The 23,965-nt window shown below is 42.5% G+C and overlaps 1 long non-coding RNA gene across 1 annotated transcript in view; it reads left to right on the top strand.

Annotated features, from left to right (window-relative positions):
• Positions 1-23,704, top strand: part of LOC141981469 (uncharacterized) — a 62,801-nt gene extending 39,097 nt beyond the window's left edge. Inside the window, exon 3 of the long non-coding RNA XR_012637788.1 lies at positions 23,615-23,704. This is a non-coding gene — a long non-coding RNA (uncharacterized LOC141981469). The remainder of the gene's footprint in view (positions 1-23,614) is intronic.
• Positions 23,705-23,965: the final 261 nt, after the last annotated feature.

The following is a 23,965-nucleotide window of genomic DNA, read 5'->3' as shown; positions in this document are numbered from 1 at the left end:
GGACTTATCTAGTGCGGTCTCATGGGTCAGTCCTAAGTCTGGTACTATTTAATATTTTCATTAATGACTTGGATAATGGAGTATGCTTGTAAAATTTGCAGATGACACCAAGCTGGGAGGGGTTGAAAGCACTTTGGAGGACACAATTAGAATTCAAAATAACCATGACAAATTAGAGAATTGGTCTAAACTCAACAAGATGAAATTCAGTTAAGGCAAGTGCAAAGTACTTCATTTAGGAAGGAAAAATCAAATGCACAACTACAAAATGTGGAATAACTGGCTAGATGGTAGGTGGGATAGCTGGTAGAGCAGCACTATTTCTGTGTTACTTCAGGGTGTGGTTGCCCCTGCCAACGTAAGCCTCAATTCAGGCTCACTTTGGTTGGTGGCATCCGATAAGGGCCCTGCTCAGGGTTACAAGTGAAGGCCAACGGAGGACCTCAGCAGAGAAGAGAAAATATTTCCCAAATGTTGAAGAAGATGAATGAGCTATGACCTCAAAACCATCTGCTTCACACAGAAGGGATTCTGCGAAGCAGGCTGGAGTTCCCAAAGAAAAATACAATTCTACTACATCCTAGGGAGATGCAGTGAATCAAAGGGGCAGCCGATAGAATATGGTCCGCGCTTTCGGCCAAACTTCATAATGCCTATTCCATCCACGTGTGATTTGACAAAATTCATTGTCATGCGGTTATCCGCCATTGACCTAGCTGCACCAGGATCTTTTAGACTCCTGGAATAACCCCATACAATCTGGCCATTGGCCTTTGGTGCTACAGACCCTTGGTGTCTAAGTGTTGTTGTTGTGCTAGTATTGTTGTGCTGAAAAGGATCTGGGGGTTATAGTGAATCACAATATACTGCAGTTGCAAAAAAGATTAACATCATGCTAGGGTGCATTAATAGCCGTGATGTATGTAAGACCTGGGAGGTAACTGCCCTAGTCTACTCAGCCCTGGTGAGGCCTCACCTGAGGTATTGTGTTCAATTCTGGTTGCTACACTCAAAAATATTTCGACAAATTGGAGAGTTTAGAAGAGAACAACAGAAATGATAAAAGGTTTAGAAGACCTGACCTATGAGTTATTAAAGAACACCGGGCATATTTAGTCCTGATAAAATTAGACTAAAGGGGAGTAGGTAACAGTCTTGAAATATGTTAAGGACTGTTATAAAGAGGACTGTGATCAGTTCTTCCTGTCCACTGAAGACCGGATAAGAAATAAAGGGCTTAATCTGCACCAAGGCAGATTTAGGTTAGAAATTAGGAAAAACTTTCTATCTGTGAAGGTAGTTAAACTCCAGAAGAGGCTTCAAAGGGAGGTTGTGGAATCCCCATCACTGGACGTTTTTAACAACAGGATGGACAAACACTAGTCAGGTATAATCTAGGTTTACTTGATCCTGCCTCAGTGCAGGGGACTGGATTTAATGACTTGTCAAAGTCCCTTCCAGCCCTACATTTCTAGGATTCTATAAAACTGTTATTTTCTCATTATAAATTCTTCGCCCTAATCTTCAAGAATAAATCTAGAGGCAGCTGGCAAATTAATTATGTACCATTAATTGATCACCTAAGTAGGCCGTGGTCTGGTGCAATTACAATATGTCCATTTTAGAATCATTATGACTACTAGAGAATTAATTGAAAAGTTTGTTATTTAGGCCTGCATCAGTTCAGTACAGAGCAAGAAAATGACTGAGCCTTGTGTCCATAGCACAATTATTGTGCCTTGTCGGAATCCAGGAGAAAATGCAGTTGTGGGTTAACATTCATACAATATGAGAATCAAATCTGACTAAAGAAAAACATTCAGAGATTATCATTTATCCAACTGAATTAACCTTTTGGAGAGGGCCAAAGCAATAGATTTCCCACTTGCTGTTTCTGTCTTAACCCTCATTCCAGAATGTGAATGAGTTATGAGATGATATAGTAACAGACAAGAGTTCTATGGAATGCCCCTGTTGTCAAGCAGCCTAAAGAGTAAAAGAAAATTGAGATTCCTACTGTGTTTGTACACAGAGACATTAGGCTTCTATTCTTTCATGTTCTTTTCTTGAAGAGATGCTTTGAAAAGGTTTTAGAGATCATTGTGTTCCTTTAACTACTAAAATTGTGATCAAATGCTAATTATAACATTTGGTGATGATATTGCAATGTGTGTACAGTACATCTGAGCTGGAACAGTACATAGAAGTCTAGATGAAAGTGTATATTTTCTTTAAAGAACACTTCCAAAATGAAATCTACCTGTCTATGTTTTAAATTACAAGTTCAGGCATTCACATTACACAGAGCCCTGTGCAAATAACAATTTCTCCCAATCTGCGTTCACTCAACCTTTTGGTTTCTTGTGCTTGTGAAAACAGTCTGTTGACATTTACAAGAATCCTATAATTGTTGTAGTTTGGATATTCAGGAGCAGGAAATTATAGCATGCGGTCCACTCACAAGAAGAGTAAAGATTGGCCCTCCAAAAGAAAAGTATGCTATGCATTGCATGACTATGGTGCACGACTTTCCCAGTCATAAGGGAGCATAATTCATCACAATATTCAGGACTCCTCTATAGATTTAAGAACATGTTCCACAAAATTAAAGAGGACTCCAAGAGCATATTGCACCCCCCACCCCAAGTCTTTATTGTATTTTACCACACTGAAGTATGGTAGAATTGCAGTAACAGCAGGGGTATCTATTATATCCTGTGTTGGATTACCTTCATATAATTGCCAGAAAGGCTGATCTTTAACACTATAACAGGACAATCAATTGGATCTTTTAATTGTCATGCATTAGCCAACTAATGGGAATAGAAAAATTACAAGACATGTTTTTTTCAGAGGTGCAAAAATACGTAAAATATGTTCTTTGGAAAAGTGAGGGGACCTCAAAGGTAGATAAATGGACCAAGCTTTTTAGAAGATTGCAAAGCCTGAGAAAAATCTCCTTTATCAGATAAAGTATGCTGTATGTATAGGAATGACTCTGACAGAACTCTCCTCCTATGGTGAGACTACAATGGATGAAGCGATGAAAGAGATGGCAGAGGAAACTGACCCCTTTCCCACCAAGTCAGACAAAGCTAGCTAAAAATGGTATTTCAGGCCTGATTCCAGAGGCTACAAAGCCAGCTTACTTGGTCCCAGGGAATATCTCCAGCACTGGGAAGGTATAAGGCCAGTGTATGCATCTTTACAACTGTTCCCCCCAACATTGCCTCTTTGTAATCTGGCCTTTCTGGACTGAGGAGCATCCCACAGGTGGTTGTGGGCATCCCCTGTAGTGTAGAGCAGCTCTGTGTGTGTGTGCTCATGTGTACAGGAGACAAAGACAAACCAAAGAGCTGTGTTTTTCATTTAGTTCTGGAAGTGATGAGGTCCATAGTCACTTATCTCTTTGATGGTGAGTTCAATTGTCTAAGTCCAGCTCCTGTGAAAGTTCTGTCTCTTGTACTTAAGGGCCTCCATGTATTAGGTGATAATGTTATAGTGTTATAGTTCTTATGGAATGTAGCTGTCATGAGAGGTCACAGACACAAAGGGAGAAGGCCTTGTCTAACGCGGGAGTAGGAGGTGCTCCCCCCATCACAGCTACAGATAGTCGCATAGAGAGCTTTGAATATCTGCACAAAGACTTGCAATTGGATTCTGAGTTTGATGGGGAGTAGAACAGAAGATTGATGTACTTCTGTCATTAAGCAGATGGGCTACTTTGCATGAGCTAGAGTTTATTCAGGGTGTGGGTCATGAGTGACCATAATGAATGCATGAATCTGGGTGGCTGGGTCGGAATCCCATAAGAAATGGGACATTACTCCTGCTAGCTGCAGATAGAAGTGGGAGATTTGGCAACCATGGCTCTTAATGCAGACAGTAACATTGGTGAGTTCAAAAGGACCCTAAAACTAAACTCCTTTAGCAAATGGGGGAACATTACAAAAGAAGCAAGTTCTTCTAAATATCCCTTTTCTCCCAACATCACCTCAGTTTTCCCTGGGTTCAGCTTTACCCAACTTCCCTTGGTCCAGATGTTGGTTTCCTCTCAGAAACATAGCACTGGATTAGTTTAGATTCATAGATATTAAGGTCAGAAGGGGCCATTATGATCATCTAGTCTGACCTCCTGCACAATGGTAACCTCCCTCCAGCCTGACAGTTCACCTTTCAGTAGGACCCACTGTAGTCTCCTGTTTAACCAATTCCTTATCCACCTTTCAATTTTCATATTGATCCCCATCTTTTCCAATTTAACTAATAATTCCCCATGTGGCACCATATCAAATGCTTTACTGAAATCTAGGTAAATTAGATCCACTGCATTTCCTTTGTCTAAAAAATCTGTTACTTTCTCAAAGAAGGAGATCAGGTTGGTTTGGCACGATCTACCTTTTGTAAAACCATGTTGTATTTTGTCCCATTTTCCATTGACCACAATGTCCTTAGCTACTTTCTCCTTCAATTTTTTTTCCAAGACCTTGCATACTACAGATGTCAAACTAACAGGCCTGTAGTTACCCAGATCACTTTTTTTTCCTTTCTTAAAAATAAGAACTATGTTAGCAATTCTCCAGTAGTACGGTACAACCCCTGAGTTTACAGATTCATTAAAAGTTCTTGCTAATGGGCTTGCAATTTCATTTGCCAATTCCTTTAATATTATTGGATGAAGATTATCTGGGCCCCCCGATTTAGTCCCATTAATCTGTTCGAGTTTTGCTTCTACCTCAGGTATGGTAATATCTACCTCCACATCCTCATTCCCATTTGTCATCCCTAAGATCCTCATTAGCCTCATTAAAGACTGAGGCAAAGTATTTGTTTAGATATTGTGCCATGCCTAGATTATCCTTAACCTCCACTCCATCCTCAGTGTTTAGCAGTCCCACTTCTTCTTTCTTTGTTTTCTTCTTATTTATATGGCTATAAAACCTTTTAATATTGGTTTTAATTCCCTTTGCAAGGTCCCTTTGCAAGATCAGTGGTTCCCAAACTTTAAAAGCCCGCGAACCCCTTTCACTAAATTGTGAAATGTTGTGAACCCCCTCCTAAAAATGAATATTTCCAGGGATTTAAGTTTAAATTTCCTCCGCACTCCGCAGTCCGTGGGGCTCCTGCTGCTGGACCCCGTTGACCACCCCGGTCAACTGAGCTCCACTGAGCTCAGGCTGCAGGTCCCGCTGACTGCCAGGGCTCGGGCTGCCAGCCCCAACTGCCTGGCCCCACTATCCTGGGGCTCGGGCTGCCAGCCCCACACGGAGCACTGGGATTTGGGCTGCCGGCTCCCCCGCTGATGGGGGCAGGGCTCGGGCTGCCAGCCCAAACTGTCTGGCCCCATTCTCCCTGGGGCTCAGGCTGTCTGCTCTGCAACTGGGTCCGACCTGCTGCCTCCAATGCCCGGGGTCCTCTGTTAGTGTTAAGTATTAGCCGCCATTAGTGAATTTTTTCTGGAGAACCCCTGTAACTTCCTGCGAACCACCAGGGGTTCGCAAACCCCCGTTTGGGAACCACTGGTTTAGATTAATAAAAACAAACCCAAAAGCCAATATGGTTTTAAGTGAATTCAGGTATAAGAGATGAAGTTAGAAATGGTTACAACCAAATGAAAATGAGCACACACATCTAAGAGTCTGAAATGTAATCTAGCACATTTTGGTTCAAGGCTTTGTTTAAGATGGACTTTCTTGCCTACAGTCTTACAGCAAGATGGTGACTGACCCTTTTCTTGGTTAGGATCTCTCCCAGAGGCTGCAAGGTGCTGGTTTCAGTGTTTTCCCCAGGAATTGAAATTAGGGGTGGGGGTGTTTAAATATATTCGGGGGTGGGGGGGTAATGGCTGATGAGAGGTGAGACCATGAGGGTGAAGGTGGCTGTATCGCACTATAGTAAAAACTGAAAAGTTTTTCATGATGATTTTATTAAATTTACCTCATGTTTTAAAATCATCACACAAATTAAAGTTGGTTACTCAAGCCTACTATGAAGCATTACATCTACATCCTTCTTGGTTTCTTGTAACTTTGCACAACTCTGTTAATGAAGTTCTCGAATGCAGTGCATTCCTCTTTGGTGGCTTCTCCTGTGTCTGGTACTTCCAGTCCTTCATAATACACTCATGATCAGGCAGAAGGCGACTCCTTTCAGAACACAAAATTCTGTTCAGTGAGGAAAAAGAATGCTCAGCTGTAGCCTCTGTGACTGGGAGTAGCAAGAGATGAATTCCTACTTCTTTCATCCCAGGAAACATAGAATAAAGATTGGGTTGAACCGCTAATGATGACAAAGAAGTTGAAGTCAAATCTTCATTTGTTTGTTCTATGATATTCCACTCTTTGTTCAAATTCTCTGTTCTGTCCTGATCACATAGCAGGCCCATTGTTGGTAGTGTCTCACTTCACTTAACTGTGGGTATTTTATAAGATGGGCATCTGTAAAAGCTATGTGGAGTTTGAGTACAATACAGAAGTTGCTGTTGTAGATTTGTAAGTATCAAGTCTGTGTACTTTTTTTCAGCTGGCTTAACAAACACTTCTTGTCCTCTTCACTTAAGGAATCAATACAAGTGCCTTAATTACTCAACTTCTGAACTGAAGTCTTTGCTTCTTCCAGTGCGTTTTCAATGGATCTCTCTCTGATTGATCCAAGAGTAGCTTCTATTGCTGAACAAAGATCTACTACTGTTAAACAATGCCATTGAGACATTTGCTACAATGATCCAAGTGGTTTCAACAGTAGACTAACAAGATAGAAAATGGCAATACTCTTCTCTGAACTTAGTAGCAAAAGTAGTCCACCAACTGCACTACATAGATCTGTCCCATCTCGGTAGATACTTTACTGCAACCATTATTATTGGCTTTGGAATTTTAAGACAACAGTCAAGGATCGCTTGGTTGGGCTCATATGAACTTCAGTTCCAGTGTATCTTCTATTTTTTCCAAAAAGAAAAGGAGTACTTGTGGCACCTTAGAGACTAACCAATTTATTTGAGCATAAGCTTTCGTGAGCTACAGCTCACTTCATCGGATGCATACTGTGGAAAGTATAGAAGATCTTTTTATACACACAAAGCATGAAAAAATGGGTGTTTACCACTACAAAAGGTTTTCTCTCCCCCCACAAACCCACTCTCCTGTTGGTAATAGCTTATCTAAAGTGATCACTCTCCTTACAATGTGTATGATAATCAAGGTGGGCCATTTCCAGCACAAATCCAGGGTTTAACAAGAACGTCTGTGGGCGGGGGGGGGGTAGGAAAAAACAAGGGGAAATAGGTTACCTTAATGACTTAGCCACTCCCAGTCTCTATTCAAGCCTAAGTTTGGATATTAATAAAACTGGGACTTTTCAGCTTGGAAAAGAGATGACTAAGAGAGGATATGAAAGAGGTCTTTAAAATCTTGACTGAAGTGAAGAAAGTGAATAAGGAAATCAATGGCAATTAGCAGGATGGGCAGGGATGCCCAATCTCTTGAGGTTCCACCCAGCTCTCAGTGATTTCAGCTCTCAGTGGGGGAACCTCACTGAGGCTAGGCAGTCTCTTATACAGAAACACTGTCCCACAGCAGGTTTAAGCACTTAGACCTGATTATTAGTGATTTCAGTTCTAGTGGTCACTTAACAAAACAAAAAACTCTGATTGGAGCCTAATCAGTTCTATCTTTAAACAGGGGAGTGGGGCAGGACAAATACCGCCTGTGACTCTTAGGCAGAGCCTACACCACCAAGCAAAACACCTGTCCCCATCCTCTCTCTCTCTCTCTCTCTCATGGTATCTGCCATGAAAATCCCTTGCTTAGTGAGTGCAGTTCAGTTGGGGGTTACCAGTGCTTAATTTGTAATGAAAGAAGTGCCAGGGCTCAAGCAAGTTATTTATTTTCATAATTGATGTGGCAAGCCCAGAGGTCCCGAGCTATGAACTACCAAGCCTAGACGTGCCAGAGTTCAGACTTGGCAAAAATTAAGCACTGAGGGTGACCCCCCTCAATCGGGACAGACTAAGTACAGTTCTGCTGCCCTTTACTCACACGATAAAGATAACAACATGTCATTACCCCGCATTCAATACTAAAGTGATTTGTAACCCAACACCAGCTAAAATTGATCACTTGGGCAATGCAGCTCTGTGTGCTGGATACCTAGGCAGAATAGGTGTGTTCATGTAAATACAGTCTGGTCCTGAAGCCTTTCCCCCCCCACCCCCAATCCCACAGTCATCATTATCTGTCAAGGGAGAGCTCATTCAGACCTATTTTACAAATCATAATTTCAATTTATTAAGTTGGACCAACATCAGGGATCAGGGTGTTGTGGAAATTTTTGGGGGGGGAGGGTGCAGGGAAATCCCTGGTTCATTTCTTTGTCTTCATAGGTGTGTGTGTGTGAGAGAGAGAGAGAGAGAGAGAGAGAATATGGGATTATCTTCCCCATTTTACAATCCAGTGAAGGTTTGGTGTGACTTCTTCTGAAGATTACACATCAAAGCAAAGTTTATTTCAACAATAAAGGAGATGACATGGTATCTGGTGGTAAAGAAGGCTCCATGCTCCCATCCCTGTTTGTGAAATGCAAATTTACTTTGTCTCTTGCCATTTCTTCCCCCTGCTGTCTTGAGGATCCTGTTTACTACTTATATGTAAACTGAAGTAAACACACACTCCTCTGTTTAGGATAGACCTGTTTACAACCTTTGCCTAGGTAAGGCTGTGTGGTTTTAAACATGTGCTATCATTATCATACAGGGGTTTCCATAACTTTACATATCATGTTGCTACATACATTTCACCATATTATTGTCCAGCAAGTCATTAGTTTTCAGATGATACCTCACAAGGCATGTTTTGTTCAAAGATTATTGCAATAGTGTGTACAGTGTGAATACAGGGTTCTTTTGGTCACAGCAAACTTCAGAACACATTTTATAATTTGTTTTATACATGTCTCCCATACCAGCTTTGTTGATTTGTCATCACTTTAACCGTTGCTCTCTTCACATAAGTGCTGCAATTTCATAGAATCATAGAATATCAGGGTTGGAAGGGACCTCAGGAGGTCATCTAGTCCAACCCCCTGCTCAAAGCAGGACCAATCCCCAACTAAATCATCCCAGAAAGGGCTTTGTCAAGACTGACCTTAGAAACTTCTAAAGAAGGAGATTTCACCACCTCCCTAGGTAACGCATTCCAATGCTTCACCAGCCTCCTAGTGAAAAAGTTTTTCCTAATATCCAACCTAAACCTCCCCCACTGCAACTTGAGACTATTACTCCTTGTTCTGTCATCTGCTACCACTGAGAACAGTCTAGATCCATCCTTTTTGGAACCCCCTTTCAGGTAGTTGAAAGCAGCTATCAAATCCCCCCTCATTCTTCTCTTCCACAGGCTAAACAATCCCAGTTCCTTCAGCATCTCCGCATAAGTCATGTGTTCCAGTCGCCTAATCATTTTTGTTGCCCTCCGCTGGACGTTTTCCAATTTTTCCACATCCTTCTCGTAGTGTGGGGCCCAAAACTGGACACAGTACTCCAGATGAGGCCTCACTAATGTTGAATAGAGGTGAATGATCTGCTGGCAATGCCCCTACTTATACATCCCAAAATGCCATTGGCCTTCTTGGCGACAAGGGCACACTGACTCGTATCCGGCTTCTCGACCACTATAATCCCTGGGTCCTTTCCTGCAGAACTACTGCCTAGCCATTCGGTCCCTAGTCTGTAGCGGTGCATTGGAATCTTCCGTCATAAGTGCAGGACTCTGCACTTGTCATTGTTGAACCTCATCAGATTTCTTTTGGCCCAATCCTCTAATTTGTCTAGGGCCCTCTGTATCCTATCCCTACCCTCCCGCGTATCTACCTCTCCTCCCAGTTTAGTGTCATCTACAAACTTGCTGAGGATGCAATCCATGCCATCCTCCAGATCATTAATGAAGACATTAAACAAAACCGGCCCCAGGACCAACCCTTAGGGCACTCCACTTGATACCGGCCACCAAGACAGGGAGCATTGATCACTACCCATTGAGCCCGACAATCTAGCCAGCTTTCTATACCCCTTATAGTCCATTCATCCAGCCCATACTTCTTTAACTTGCTGGCAGGAATACTGTGGGAGACAGTGTCAAAAGCTTTGCTAAAGTCAAGGAACAACACGTCCACCGCTTTCCCCTCATCCACAGAGCCAGTTATCATAGAAGGCAATTAGATTAGTCAGGCATGACTTGCCCTTGGTGAATCCATGCTGCCTGTTCCTAATCACTTTCCTCTCTTCTAAGTGCTTCAGAATTGATTCCTTGAGGACCTGCTCCATGATTTTTCCAGGGACTAAGGTGAGACTCACTGGCCTGTAGTTCCCAGGATCCTCCTCCTTTCCTTTTTTAAAGATGGGCACTACATTAGCCTTTTTCCAGTCGTCCGGGACTTCCCCCGATCGCCATGAATTTTCAAAGATAATGGTCAATGGCTTTGCAATCACATCTGCCAACTCCTTTAGCACCCTCGGATGCAGTGCATCCGGTCCCCGGGACTTGTGCTTATCCAGCTTTTCTAAATAGTCCTGAACCACTTCTTTTTCCTCAGAGGGCTGGTCACCTCCACCCCATGCTGTGCTGCCCAGTGCAGTAGTCTGGGAGCTGACCTTGTTCGTGAAGACAGAGACAAAAAAAGCACTGAGTACATTAGCTTTTTCCACATCCTCTGTCACTAGGTTACCTCCCTCATTCTGTAAGGGGCCCACACTTTCCTTGACTTTCTTCTTGTTGCTAACATACCTGAAGAAACCCTTCTTTTTACTCTTAACATCTCTTGCTAGCTGCAACTCCAAGTGTGATTTGGCCTTCCTGATTTCACTCATGCATGCCTGAGCAATATTTTTCTACTCTTCCTTGGTCATTTGTCCAATTTCGCACTTCTTATAAGCTTCTTTTTTGTGTTTAAGATCAGCAAGGATTTCACTGTGAAGCCAAGCTGGCGCCTGCCATATTTACTATTCTTTCTACACATCGGGATGGTTTGTCCCTGTAACCTCAATAAGTATTCTTTAAAATACAGCCAGCTCTCCTGGACTCCTTCCCCCCCTCCTCCCCCCCATGTTATTCTCCCAGGGGACCCTGCCCATCAGTTCCCTGAGGGAGTCAAAGTCTGCTTTTCTGAAGTCCAGGGTCCGTATTCTGCTGCTCTCCTTTCTTCCTTGTGTCAGGATCCTGAAGTCGACCCTCTCATGGGCACTGCCTCCCAGGTTCCCATCTACTTTTGCTTCCCCTACAAATTCTTCCCGGTTTGTGAGCAGCAGGTCAAGAAGAGCTCTGCCCCTATTTGGTTCCTCCAGCACTTGCACCAGGAAATTGTCCCCTACACTTTCCAAAAACTTCCTGGATTGTCTGTGCACCGCTGTATTGCTCTCCCAGCAGATATCAGGGTGATTGAAGTCTCCCATGAGAACCAGGGCCTGCGATCTAGTAACTTCCGTGAGTTGCCGGAAGAAAGCCTCGTCCACCTCATCCCCCTGGTCTGGTGGTCTATAGCAGACTCCCACCACGACATCACCCTTGTTGCTCACACTTCTAAACTTAATCCAGAGACTCTCTGTTTTTTCTGCAGTTTCATACTTGAGCTCTGAGCAGTCATACTGCTCCCTTACATACAATGCAACTCCCCCACCTTTTCTGCCCTGCCTGTCCTTCCTGAATAATTTATATCCATCCATGACAGTACTCCAGTCATGTGAGTTATCCCATCAAGTCTCTGTTATTCCAATCACATCATAATTTCTTGACTGTGCCAGGACTTCCAGTTCTCCCTGCTTGTTTCCCAGGCATTTTGCATTTGTGTATAGGCACTTGAGATAACTCGCTAATCATCCCTCTTTCTCAGTATGAGGCAGGAGCCCTCCCCTCTCGCGCGCTCCTGCTCGTGCTTCCTCCCAGTATCCCACTTACCTCAGGGCTTTGGTCTTCTTCCCCCGGTGAACCTAGTTTAAAGCCCTCCTCACTAGGTTAGCCAGCCTGCTTGCGAAGATGCTCTTCCCTTTCTTCGTTAGGTGGAGCCCGTCTCTGCCTAGCACTCTTCCTTCTTGGAACACCATCCCATGGTCAAAGAATCCAAAGCCTTCTCTCCGACACCACCTGCGTAGCCATTCATTGACTTCCACGATTCAACCGTCTCTACCCAGGCCTTTTCCTTCCACGGGGAGGATGGACGAGAACACCACTTGCACTTCAAACTCCTTTATCCTTCTTCCCAGAGCCATGTAGTCTGCAGTGATCCACTCAAGGTCATTCTTGGCAGTATCATTGGTGCCCACGTGGAGAAGCAGGAAGGGGTAGTGTTCCGAGGGCTTGATGAGTTTCAGCAGTCTCTCCGTCACATCGTGAATCCTAACTCCTGGCAAGCAGCGGACTTCTTGGTTTTCCCGGTCAGGGCGGCACATAGATGACTCAGTCCCCCTGAGGAGAGAGTCCCCGACCACCATCACCCGCCTCCTTCTCTTGGGAGCGGTGGCTGTGGAACCCCCAACCCTAGGACAGTGCATCTCATGCCTTCCAATCGGTGGAGTCTCCTTCTGTTCCCTTCCCTGAGATGTATAATCTAGTCCATTCTCCGCATTAGTACCTGTGGAGAGAACATGAAAACGGTTATTTATCTGTATCTGCGTTGCTGGTACATGGATGCTCCCCTTTCTTCTTCTGGAGGTCACATGCTGCCAAATTTCTTCACCGTTCTCCTGTCCCCGCAGTGCAGCCTCCTCTGAATCTTCAGAACATTGTGTCTGTAGACGCATATCCTGACGTCTGTCCAGGAAATCTTCAGTTTCTCTTATGCAACTCAGGGTCGATACCTGTTCTCCAGACCTTGAACCTTCTCTTCCAATATGGAGACCAGCTTGCACTTTGTACAGACAAAGTCGCTTCTGTCGTGTGGAAGAAAGACAAACATGGCACATCCAGTGCAGGTCACAACAGCTGAACACTCCCCATCCATATTACCTTCCTTCTATGAGCTTCCTCAGGAGTTGTAGTAACTACTCAGAGAAGCCGGCAAGATGTAAGCCTCAGTGGGCTCTCCCTAGGCAAACTCCCTTTGTTAGCCTCTCTGCTGTTTGCTGCTCAGCTGGTTCGCAGCTGACTGGCTTTTTATAACAGTCAGGCCCATTCAAGGCTCACCTGGGACAAAGCACTCCCAATTCACACTTTTCAAACAATCAATCAAGCACACGGTCAAACTGTCCCCACAACAGACACTCATGATATTGTCATATGATGTTTGTATGACCCGACTTACACAAATCCGCATTTACGGAAAAAGGTCCATAAGCTAGAAACAGGAGGTTGGATTTGGGGGGGTGGGGGGGGGGGGCGGGTTAATGGTCGGGTATATGTTTCCGACTTACAAAGGTGTTCTGGAACGGAACGATTGCGTAAGTCGGGGAGCATCTGTATATGGAAAGGCATCTTTGTCTAGTGATACTTGGATAAATGGCTGGCATATGAAATCATTAGGCCCAGTCCTACTGTGAGACCCTCAATGGAGAGTGTGAAATTAACCTTCTGTATGCTAATTGTCAAATTAAGAATTTGTAAAATTCATTTATCAATGCAATCTATGACTGTAAAGAATCCCATACAGTGAAACAACTACTGTACAATTAAAGTGAAGTGATTATTCCCCTCTATTCGGCGCTGGTGAGGCCACATCTGGAGTATTGCGTCCAGGTATTGGGCCCCCCACGATAGAAAGGATGTGGACAAATTGGAAAGAGTCCAGTGGAGGGCAATGAAAATGATTAGGGGGCTGGGGCACATGACTTATGAGCAGAGTTGTCCCTTGGGTAGGGAGAATTGGGGACACTGCTCTGGGCCCCGTGCTTTGGGGGGGCCCACGTTTCGAAATCACGGTGTCAGATGGGGTGAGGACAGAAGCTGTCTGCTTTGAGCAGAGCAGGCAGAGTCAGCCAGAAAGCAGGAGGCAGCATGGTGTGTCTGGCCCCGCCTTCTCCCAGCAGCTCATACCATTTGGCATAGCTGGGGAGGGTGGGGGAGCTCGGCAGGCCTGGGTTAGGAGTTTTTGGCTGCCGTGCAGACAGTTGGGCTCCCCCGTGGCACCTGCACACAGATCATGTGGCACCTGCCCCCCTCCCTGGGCTCCTGGGCCCCTGCCAGGCCCGGGGCAGCACTGGCAGGAGGGTGCTGTTCATGCAGCTCCCCCACCCCTGTGCCCACGCCAGGCTCACCATTATTCAAATGCAGAGGCTGGGGAGTGTGGGGGTCCCGGCCCAGGCTGGGCAGGAGGCAGCACCGGCATCCACCAGACAGGCATCCCCAAGCACCAGTGGGTGCACCTTGCTCCAGGTAAGCCTCCTTGGCCCATGCCCCATGGAGCAGCTGGAGCCCCATCGCCACCACCAGCACGCCCCCTGCCCTGTCCCCCCTCAACATCACCCCCAGGGGAGACCCAATGTGCCCCTTACCCTATGGTGGGCCCTTACAGGCTGATTTGTCCTGGGCTCCGTACTCCCCTGAGGACCGCCCTGCTTATAAGGAGAGGCTGAGGGAACTGGAGTTATTTAGTCTGCAGAAGAGAAGAGTGAGGTGGGGATTTGATAGCAGTTTTCAACTACCTGAAGGGGGGTTCCAAAGAGTATGGAGCTCGGCTGTTCTCAGTGGTGGCAGATGACAAAACATGAAGCAATGGTCTCAAGTTGCAGTGGGGGAGGTCTAGGTTGGATATTGGGAAACACTATTTCACTAGGAGGGTGGTGAAGTACTGGAATGCATTACCTAGGGAGGTGGTGGAATCTCCATCCTTAGAGGTTTTTAAGGCCCAGTTTGACAAAGCCCTTTCTGGGATGATTTAGTTGGTTTTGGTCCTGCTTTGAGCAAGGGATTAAACTAGATGACCTCCTGAGTTCTCTTCCAATCTTAATCATCTATGATTGTATGAACTCTGCCATGTAGACTTTGTCGGCACAAACAGAAAAGTTCCTAGTTCATATTAACATAGGCCTCTTCAGACAGGACTACATAAATGCAAACTAGGAACCTTTTCATTCACACTTGCAGCATCCACCTGGGGGTGTTAGAGAGCATCACTTTTGTGCACATGTTATTCACCCCTGTACTCCAAACTACAAGGCAGTGTAGACATACTCACAGTACTCAATACACCACATTATGAAGGTCTCTTCCAACCCAAATCTTCTATGATTCTAAAGCATTCTAGTATTTCTTGTCACTGATTTTCTCAGGGTATCCCTGTGGGGGCAGGCTTACGGGGTAAAAATTCTGGCTTCCCTGAAGTCAGTGGCAAAATACCTATTGACCTTAATGGGGCTGGGATTTCATGTAAGGTATTTTGATTACCTGGCCTACAAATACCTGTCTTTTCAAGGTCTGAATTAATTAACAAGTTTAACCTTAACTCTGTTCTTCTTATGTTTTTGCATTTATTTTTAAACTCTAGCATTTCTGAAAGTTTTATTACACCACTGATGTCTGCAACCTTAGCTTCACTTGAACAAAGTCTTTTTATGTGGTTGTACATGACATGAAATTGACCACCTAGTAAAAGTAATATTGGATAACTTTAATTTATTTCCATTATCCTATATTTATTTGGTATAAGGAAGGATAATTATGATTACACTAAGGATGGAAAGGAAGAGAACGACTGGGAAAAATAATCTTGGTAATTCCGATAGCAGCATAAAGTAGTAAATATAGTTTGGGGGCACATACCATATGCTAATTCACAGCACTGATGCAGCCTACTTAAAGATATATTTGAAAACTGGTGTGCATCACTTTTCATGCATCACTTTGAAAATGTGCCCCTTAATCCTTTTCATTTGAGACATCTTCCAACACCAGATAAAATCAGTCACATCTTCATAGGCTTGATTCTGAGCTATGTGAAAAAAATCACAGCTTTGCACTAATCTATCTGCCCCACACAGGGCCTGCTGCATGTGGGTTTATTTATTTATTTATTTTTAAATATAGTCCAGAAGCTTTAAGACTGTTTCCTGCCTTTCCCATCCCTCTATTTATATTCAACCTTCAGCTAATTCACCATGAATTTAATCACCAAAATGAAAGATGCACAGTATAGTATGTCCCTCAGTAACACTTGATAAAATATTTCCTAAATCCTATCTAGAGACAGAATGACTGCATTTAAGTGTTTGTGCAGGAGCATAAGGGATTTTGTTTTTCAGTGGAGCGTTTTTGCTTCAGCAGAGAAAGGAAACATTTACAAATATATTGGCTGATTGCTTTGGGGTTTGAAGTAATCAGCCAAAATGTTTTGTTGGCTTATTTTCTGTCATGGATTGGACTCTTTTCTCAAAGTACAGTCATGAAATTGCTTTGTATTTTTTTCCCCCAATTCCCAATAAAACTTGTCAAGGAGTCTTGTTCAAAAAAGAGAGTCATTAGGATGACTAGATTTAAATAAAAACAGCCAACTACCTAAGTGTATGTCAGAGTGAATGGGCCAGTCTAGCTGCAAGCTTGCAAGGTTATTATCTACCCCTATTCCTGTGACATGCTCTAATTAGATATAAATTCAGCCTATTTTTATTTGGTTGTCCAAAAGTACATAGTCCATTCACTAGCACTTTATATAAATTATTTTGTTCTGCATTTGCACTGATTTTAGAGACAGATTCATTCCTAATGCAAGAATTAAGAAATAGTTTATACCCACTTTAGCTGCCTGGAAATACAGTTGCTTCAGTTCTCAGCTGAACCGAGCTCATGTTCCACACATCAGGGGACAGAGGGGGCAAAGGTGGCTTACACTTAGATTTGGAAGGTTCCAGGATATATATTTCTGGGTGTTTGTCATCCAGCATTTTAACTTGAAAATTGTACCACTATGAAAAGTTAAAGTTGCGTACTAATGATATCTATTTATTTAGGTCTTTAAAGTGGAACAATTTTTTAGACTGATAATAGAAAATTGGAAGATTTACCCCAAAAATCCAGGGTTCAGTTTAGGAAGGCACAAAACCAACCACATTCGAATCTAGCCATTATGGATTAGTTTTGGACTAATAATATTACCTTCTTAAATATGCTCTCCAGAGGAAGGATTACAGAAATATTTGAATATGTATTTATTGCATGTTGGGTTCTCTCTTTTTTCATACTTAAATATGCAGTACTCTTTGGAAAGAGTAGGGTTTTTTTTTCATTCCTATCTCTTTAAAATTATTTTCATCTTGATTTTTAACCCCCAATGGAAAATTGATCTTCTCCCAAGGAAGATTGAGATTCAGATAGGAAAATATTTTGTTCATTGTTCTAATAAATACTCAACTTCAAGATCAAAAGATTACAGATTTTGGCCAAAAAAAAGTGTTCCACACAGGCACAGAGCTTGTTATGCTTTGTCTGCAAACATTTCATCATGGGCTTAACTTTACTCATCTGAGTAGTCTCAATCAGTTCACTGAAATCACTGCTGAAATGTTTCCAGGATTAGGGTTCCTTTTGCGTATTTTTATTGAGATTGATTTTGATTTTTTTAAAGAAAAGAATATTTAAATGTTTTTGCAACTAAATATTTTAAGGTTTCAGAGTAGCAGCTGTGTTAGTCTGTATCCGCAAAAAGAAAAGGAGGACTTGTGGCACTTTAGAAACTAACAAATTTATTTGAGCATAAGCTTTCGTGAGCTACAGCTTTATGCTCAAATAAATTTGTTAGTCTCTAAGGTGCCACAAGCCCTCCTTTTAAAAAATATTTTAAGTAATTGACTTCCAGAATCAGCAAACCATGTCTGTAAAAGAGTGAGGTTCCTGGAACTTCTATGTTTATATTTGAGAATCTGCAGGAAGAACCAAAATGCAGTTCAAAATACATAATATGCCAGAGCTATAGCAGGTGTGGGACGGGTTAAGGTCATATCCTGCTAATAGTCTTGGAGAGTGTAAGAAATATCTTTATTACAAAAACTCAGGATGGTGCTGAATGAATAAACTGAACCAAATCCTTGTGAAATCTCTAAAGCTTTATAGGGGTATTATGTTTGAAGAGCCCTATTTACCAGTGTTTTAGTTGCCTTGTGCCGCTCTGGCAGCACCAAGCAACCATAAATCCTGCTTACCTGCCCCCAGGAGGATTCCCCCTATGTAGAAGAGAGAAGGCTGTTTTGTAGGGCTGCTGTTGTGGCTCCTACATTACCTCCTATTTCCTAGCATAGTGCGAAATAGCTGAACAAAAGAAGACAATAGGGCACACCTGCAGTCAGCTGATACCTGGATGTCAGAATAGCCTCTTAGAGCTGTGGGTGCTGCCTGTAAATTAGAGCAGTTTGGCTTGAACCAAGACAGGGTTAGGACAAAAGTGGCTTAAAGTTATCTTTTCCTCCCCTCTTCTGTTTTTGAGCTTGTGCAGTTTGGCCAGACTTAATAGATTGGGACCCTCAGATTAGAGAATGAGGAATATTTTAGGGTTGGCTAGAGGGTATAACAAAAAGTACATTTTAGGGGATAAAGTTAAGCATGGGAAAATTTAAGCTGATAAACTAAAATTTCCAGACATTGAGGTCAATAAGGCTATGAAATCATATCCAACAGAAAGTGCTGGAAGCCCTGTTGATTGAGTCATTATACATTTTTCTTGGTAAGGCAAGTGGGAGTCTTCTTTAAAGAACCATTCAGTGTTGCAAAATGATGAAATGACTTAAGTGCCTTTTGAATTGCTTTGGATTTAGTTCCCTGTAATTTTCATTTTTTTAACTGTAAAAAAAATTATACAGAAAAATAGAATTAACCTCCTTCACACATACCTTTTTCAAGTAACCTGCCAGCATTCACATTCATCATTGTACTAACATCCAGACATTAGTAGGAGCTATCACAAAGTTGGCCTTAGGGATTTTTTTCTAGAATGTTTCCAAGATGTATATTTCGGTGCTTGCTTATATTCACTAGTGATATACACAACTTTTTGAACCAGAGCACAGACAGGTGCAGTAGAAACTGTAGAAGGTAACTGGATGTGGGGTCAGATTTTCAAAAGAGCTCAGGTCCAGATTTTCACATGTTCAGCATCTAGTTGCTCCTATTGGGATACTTAAGGCCAATTTTTTTTAAAAAAAAAAAGCCCAGTAGCCAATATGCTGACCTCCTTTAAAAACCTAGCCACTTATTTTTGTGTGTTAGTGAGTACTGACTGAGATCTTTAAAAAAAAAAATAGACAATAGCAACTTCCTAAGCTAACTGAAAATTATATAGTCTGCAACAGTGTGATTATTTTGTTTTATATTTTATTGTTTGTGGATAAGATAAAGAATGCAGTTTCTTTCCCTACCTTAATCATTTTGTCCTTTCCCATTTGGTAGCATCAATTCAGTGTAGACGTACCCTATAAGGTCCAGCTTCGGACATGGGGCAATTCCCCCAAAGTAGGAACTGCAGACATAGCTGTGTTTCCAGGACCCCTTTGCAAAGATGTGATGAAGGTGGTATGCTAGGGGTGCTGGGGACAGAAGGGGATTTTGGGAAGGACTGCAGCCCATAGAGAAGCCTGGTGAGGATGCCATAACTTAGATAGCAGCCCCCCACCCCAGCATATCTATGTTATGCTAGGGGCGCCAAAGCAGACCAAGACTGGAAGGCTACAATTAGCCCAAAAATAAAAGGAGTACTTATGGCACCTTAGAGGCTAACCAATTTATTTGAGCATAAGCTTTCGTGAGCTACAGCCCACTTCATCGGATGCATACTGTGGAAAATACAGAAGATGTTTTTATACACACAGACCATGAAAAAATGGGTGTTTATCACTACAAAAGGTTTTCTCTCCCCCCACCCCACTCTCCTGCTGGTAATAGCTTATCTAAAGTGATCACCCTCCTTACAATGTGTATGATAATCAAGGGGGGCCATTTCCAGCACAAATCCAGGTTTTCTCCCCCCCTCAACCCCCAACTCCACTCTCCTGTTGGTAATAGCTTATCTAAAGTGATCCTCTCCTTACAATGTGTATGATAATCAAGGTGGGCCATTTCCAGCACAAATCCAGGTTTTCTCCCCCCGCATCACCCCACTCTCCCTCAGACAGAGACAAACACCTACAAGATCTCTATCAAGCATTCTTACAACTACAATACCCACCTGCGGAAGTGAAGAAACAGATTGATAGAGACAGAAGAGTTCCCAGAAGTCACCTACTACAGGACAGGCTTAACAAAGAAAATAACAGAATGCCACTAGCCATCACCTTCAGCCCCCAACTAAAACCCCTCCAACGCATTATCAAGGATCTACAACCTATCCTGAAAGATGACCCAACACTCTCACAAATCTTGGGAGACAGGCCAGTCCTTGCCTACAGACAGCCCCCCAACCTGAAGCGAATACTCACCAGCAACCACATACCACACAACAGAACCACTAACCCAGGAACCTATCCTTGCAACAAAGCCCGTTGCCAACTGTGCCCACATATCTATTCAGTGGACACCATCACAGGGCCTAATAACATCAGCCACACTATCAGAGGCTCGTTCACCTGCACATCTACCAATGTGATATATGCCATCATGTGCCAGCAGTGCCCCTCTGCCATGTACATTGGTCAAACTGGACAATCTCTACGTAAAAGAATAAATGGACACAAATCAGATGTCAAGAATTATAACATTCATAAACCAGTCGGAGAACACTTCAATCTCTGGTCACTCGATTTCTGATCTCAAAGTGACTATCCTTCAACAAAAAAACTTCGAAAACAGACTCCAACGAGAGACTGCTGAATTGGAATTAATTTACAAATTGGATACAATTAATTTAGGCTTGAATAGAGACTGGGAATGGTTGATTCATTATAAAAAGTAACCTATTTCCCCTTGTTTATTCCTTCCCCCCCCCGCCACTGTTCCTCAGATGTTCTTGTTAAACCCTGGATTTGTGCTGGAAATGGCCCACCTTGATTATCATACACATTGTAAGGAGAGTGATCACTTTAGATAAGCTATTACCAGCAGGAGAGTGGGGTGGGGGGAGATAAAACCTTTTGTAGTGATAAACACCCATTTTTTCATGGTCTGTGTGTATAAAAACATCTTCTGTATTTTCCACAGTATGCATCCGATGAAGTGGGCTGTAGCTCACGAAAGCTTATGCTCAAATAAATTGGTTAGTTTCTAAGGTGCCACAAGTACTCCTTTTCTTTTTGTGAATACAGACTAACACAGCTGTTACTCTGAAACCTACAATTAGCCCCTCATTCCCTGGACTGAAGCAATTAGCCCCTCATTGACCTAAATATCCATAGTGTTCAAATACTGGCCATAACCTGCAGCCTTGCCTACACATATGCTCTGGCCACTACCAGGTGATCCTATGCTATCAATGGTAGGAAATTTTTAGAAAAAAGTCCTTGTTCAGACACCCCTTTGTGTGTTCAAATAAATGTTTAATAGACACCTCCTTTCTAATTGTAATTTCTTAATTAAGTTAATAGAGAGGAGTACTGTGAAAGTGCATATCATGGTGTGAAGAAAATCCCACTCATCAAGCAGCACATCTCTCACTGAAGTGATAAAACCCACAGAACTGTAATTAAACAAACAGTAACTGTTAGTATCACAGGCTTAGTGTTCCATGCTACTTCACAGGGTGATTAAAAGAGCTCTCTTAAAGAAATATATATAGCCTTGATGTGTACAAGAAACCTGCGTTGCCTCTGAGTTCCATTTTATGCAAGAAGTTTATTTAAAGGGGAAACATAACATTTATTTTAAAACGCCTTACATTGGTTTGGGATCACTTATAAAATATCTTGATTAAAAATGATGAAATACTTATACTTTAAAAACCCACAATAATCAAACTGCTTTCCCATTCACCTTTCCAGTGCAGTTGTTTATTGTCAAGTGCTATACACACTTGCTCCCCAAGACGAATAGTTCCTGATTTCTTCCAGTTTCTGAATGTATAGATAACACAACTCTATACATATATTGCAGAATGAGAGTTGAGTGGTTTGGGCATTAGACCTAGGTTCAATTCTCTGCTCTTCCAGAGACTTCCAATGTGACCCTCAAGAGGTGCCTTGGTTTCTTTATGCCTGAATTCCATCCCACCTGGAAAGCAAGGACAGTAGTAGTTCCCATTCTCATTGGCATGTTGTGAGACTAACTGCATTAGAGGTTATGAGGTTCTCAGATATTTATATGCCCTCCAGTAATAAAGTATCTTAGATAATGCTCCTGGGGCCAAACACAGCTCTGGAATAGTTTGGTGGACCCAAACCCATTTACAGCAGGCTTGACTTCGGCCCTTTTATCATTAATGAACCTAACAGACTTTGGGGAAATTTAAATGTAAATGATGTGATAACCCCACTTTTGCCTATTGTGGCGTTCTTACACTTTTCTCTGTGACAACTGATGCTGACTGATGTCAGAGACGAGATACTGGACAGGATGGCTGTCAGATCTGATCAAGTATGGTAATTCCTATGTGCCTATAATTTTAACTAAAACAACATGTATGTCTAAGGCACAGAATATTTCTGAGAGTCTAGGATGTCAATGTTCAATTAAAATAGTTACTGTACAGCCTGTGTAAATGTTTATCTTTAACAATTTTACAATTGAAATGCATTTTTTGGCAAGCATAAAAAGATGGAAATTCAGCACAAGTGCAGACAGATGTCTTAATAACTTCAAAAGCCAGTGACTTAGCATATGTGTAAGAGTGAAGTCAGTGTCTGCCATGGCTGGTGTGCCATTAAGCAGCTGGAGGACCACATAAAAGGGGCCAACCTAAAGAATCCCTCCATCAGTCACTACTCAGAGAGGAAACACTTATGGAACTTAAAGGACACACAATGAGCAGCCCAGGAAAGACAGGGATGGTTGAACCTTGTTCGTGTCCTAAGTGACATCTGATGGTGTAGGAAAGATTCAGATACAAATAAAGTCCACGTAGACAACTGAAAATTATGATTACAACAGCTAGATAACTAATCATAATAATTTCATTGTTCCCTTCTGACCCCTCATATGTTTGTTATATCTACCTACTGTGTTTTGTCATATGCCTAGGCCCCACTTCTATGAAGACGTATGTATGCTCTTATCTTTATGCCTAGTGACTTGAATGAGACTACGCACAGTGCATAAATGTAACCACTATAGCTGGTAACAGAAAACTTTTGGTGGAGAGCTGTATATTTACTAGATTGTAAAATCTAGACATTCCACAGGGAATTGTTGATGTGAAGAAAAAAATTGATGGAATAAAGTAAAAATGAATTGTTTCTACTTTCTCATTTCATTAAAGTCAAAATATTTTGAGAAGATTAAAAAAGGTTTCATTTTGATTATTTCATTTTGCCTTAGATTACAATATTAATTTTCATTTACTTTTTAATAGATTACTACTTTGACAATATCAAAATTGAAACAGTGGTTCCAAAGCTATTTTTTTCAGAATTTCTGTTCAGTGGGAAATTTTTGTGATTTTTGTTCCTTTTCAAGTTTTTTTATTCCTATTCAAAACAAAAACAAATGTCAAACTATCAGAATTTCCTGCAGAATGGAAAACCTGTTTTCTGACAAGCTTAAGGAACAACATATGTAGGTCTTTCCAGCAGGGCCGGCTCCAGCTTTTTTGCCACCCCAAGTGGCGAAGAAGAAAAAAAAAGAAAGAAAAACCTGATTGAGCTGCCACAGAATTGCCACCAAAGAGGAAGAGAGGGAATGGAGGACTTGCCACTGAATTGCCACCGAAGACCCGGACGTGCTGCCCCAATAATGCACGGAGTGCCGTCCCTTTCTATTGGCCACCCCAGGCACCTGCTTCCTTCACTGGTGCCTGGAGGTGGCCCTGCTTTCCAGAACCAGGATCTTAGGGCTTGTCTATAAAGTGAGATAGTTTCCACATGGGGTATAAATCTATAGTGCTCCAGTGTGCTACACACTAACTGTCCATGTGGACCCAGCTG

Source organism: Natator depressus, chromosome 2, assembly GCF_965152275.1.
Source record: "Natator depressus isolate rNatDep1 chromosome 2, rNatDep2.hap1, whole genome shotgun sequence".
NCBI classification, from domain to species: domain Eukaryota; kingdom Metazoa; phylum Chordata; order Testudines; family Cheloniidae; genus Natator; species Natator depressus.
This window is presented reverse-complemented; position numbering and strand designations above follow the sequence as displayed.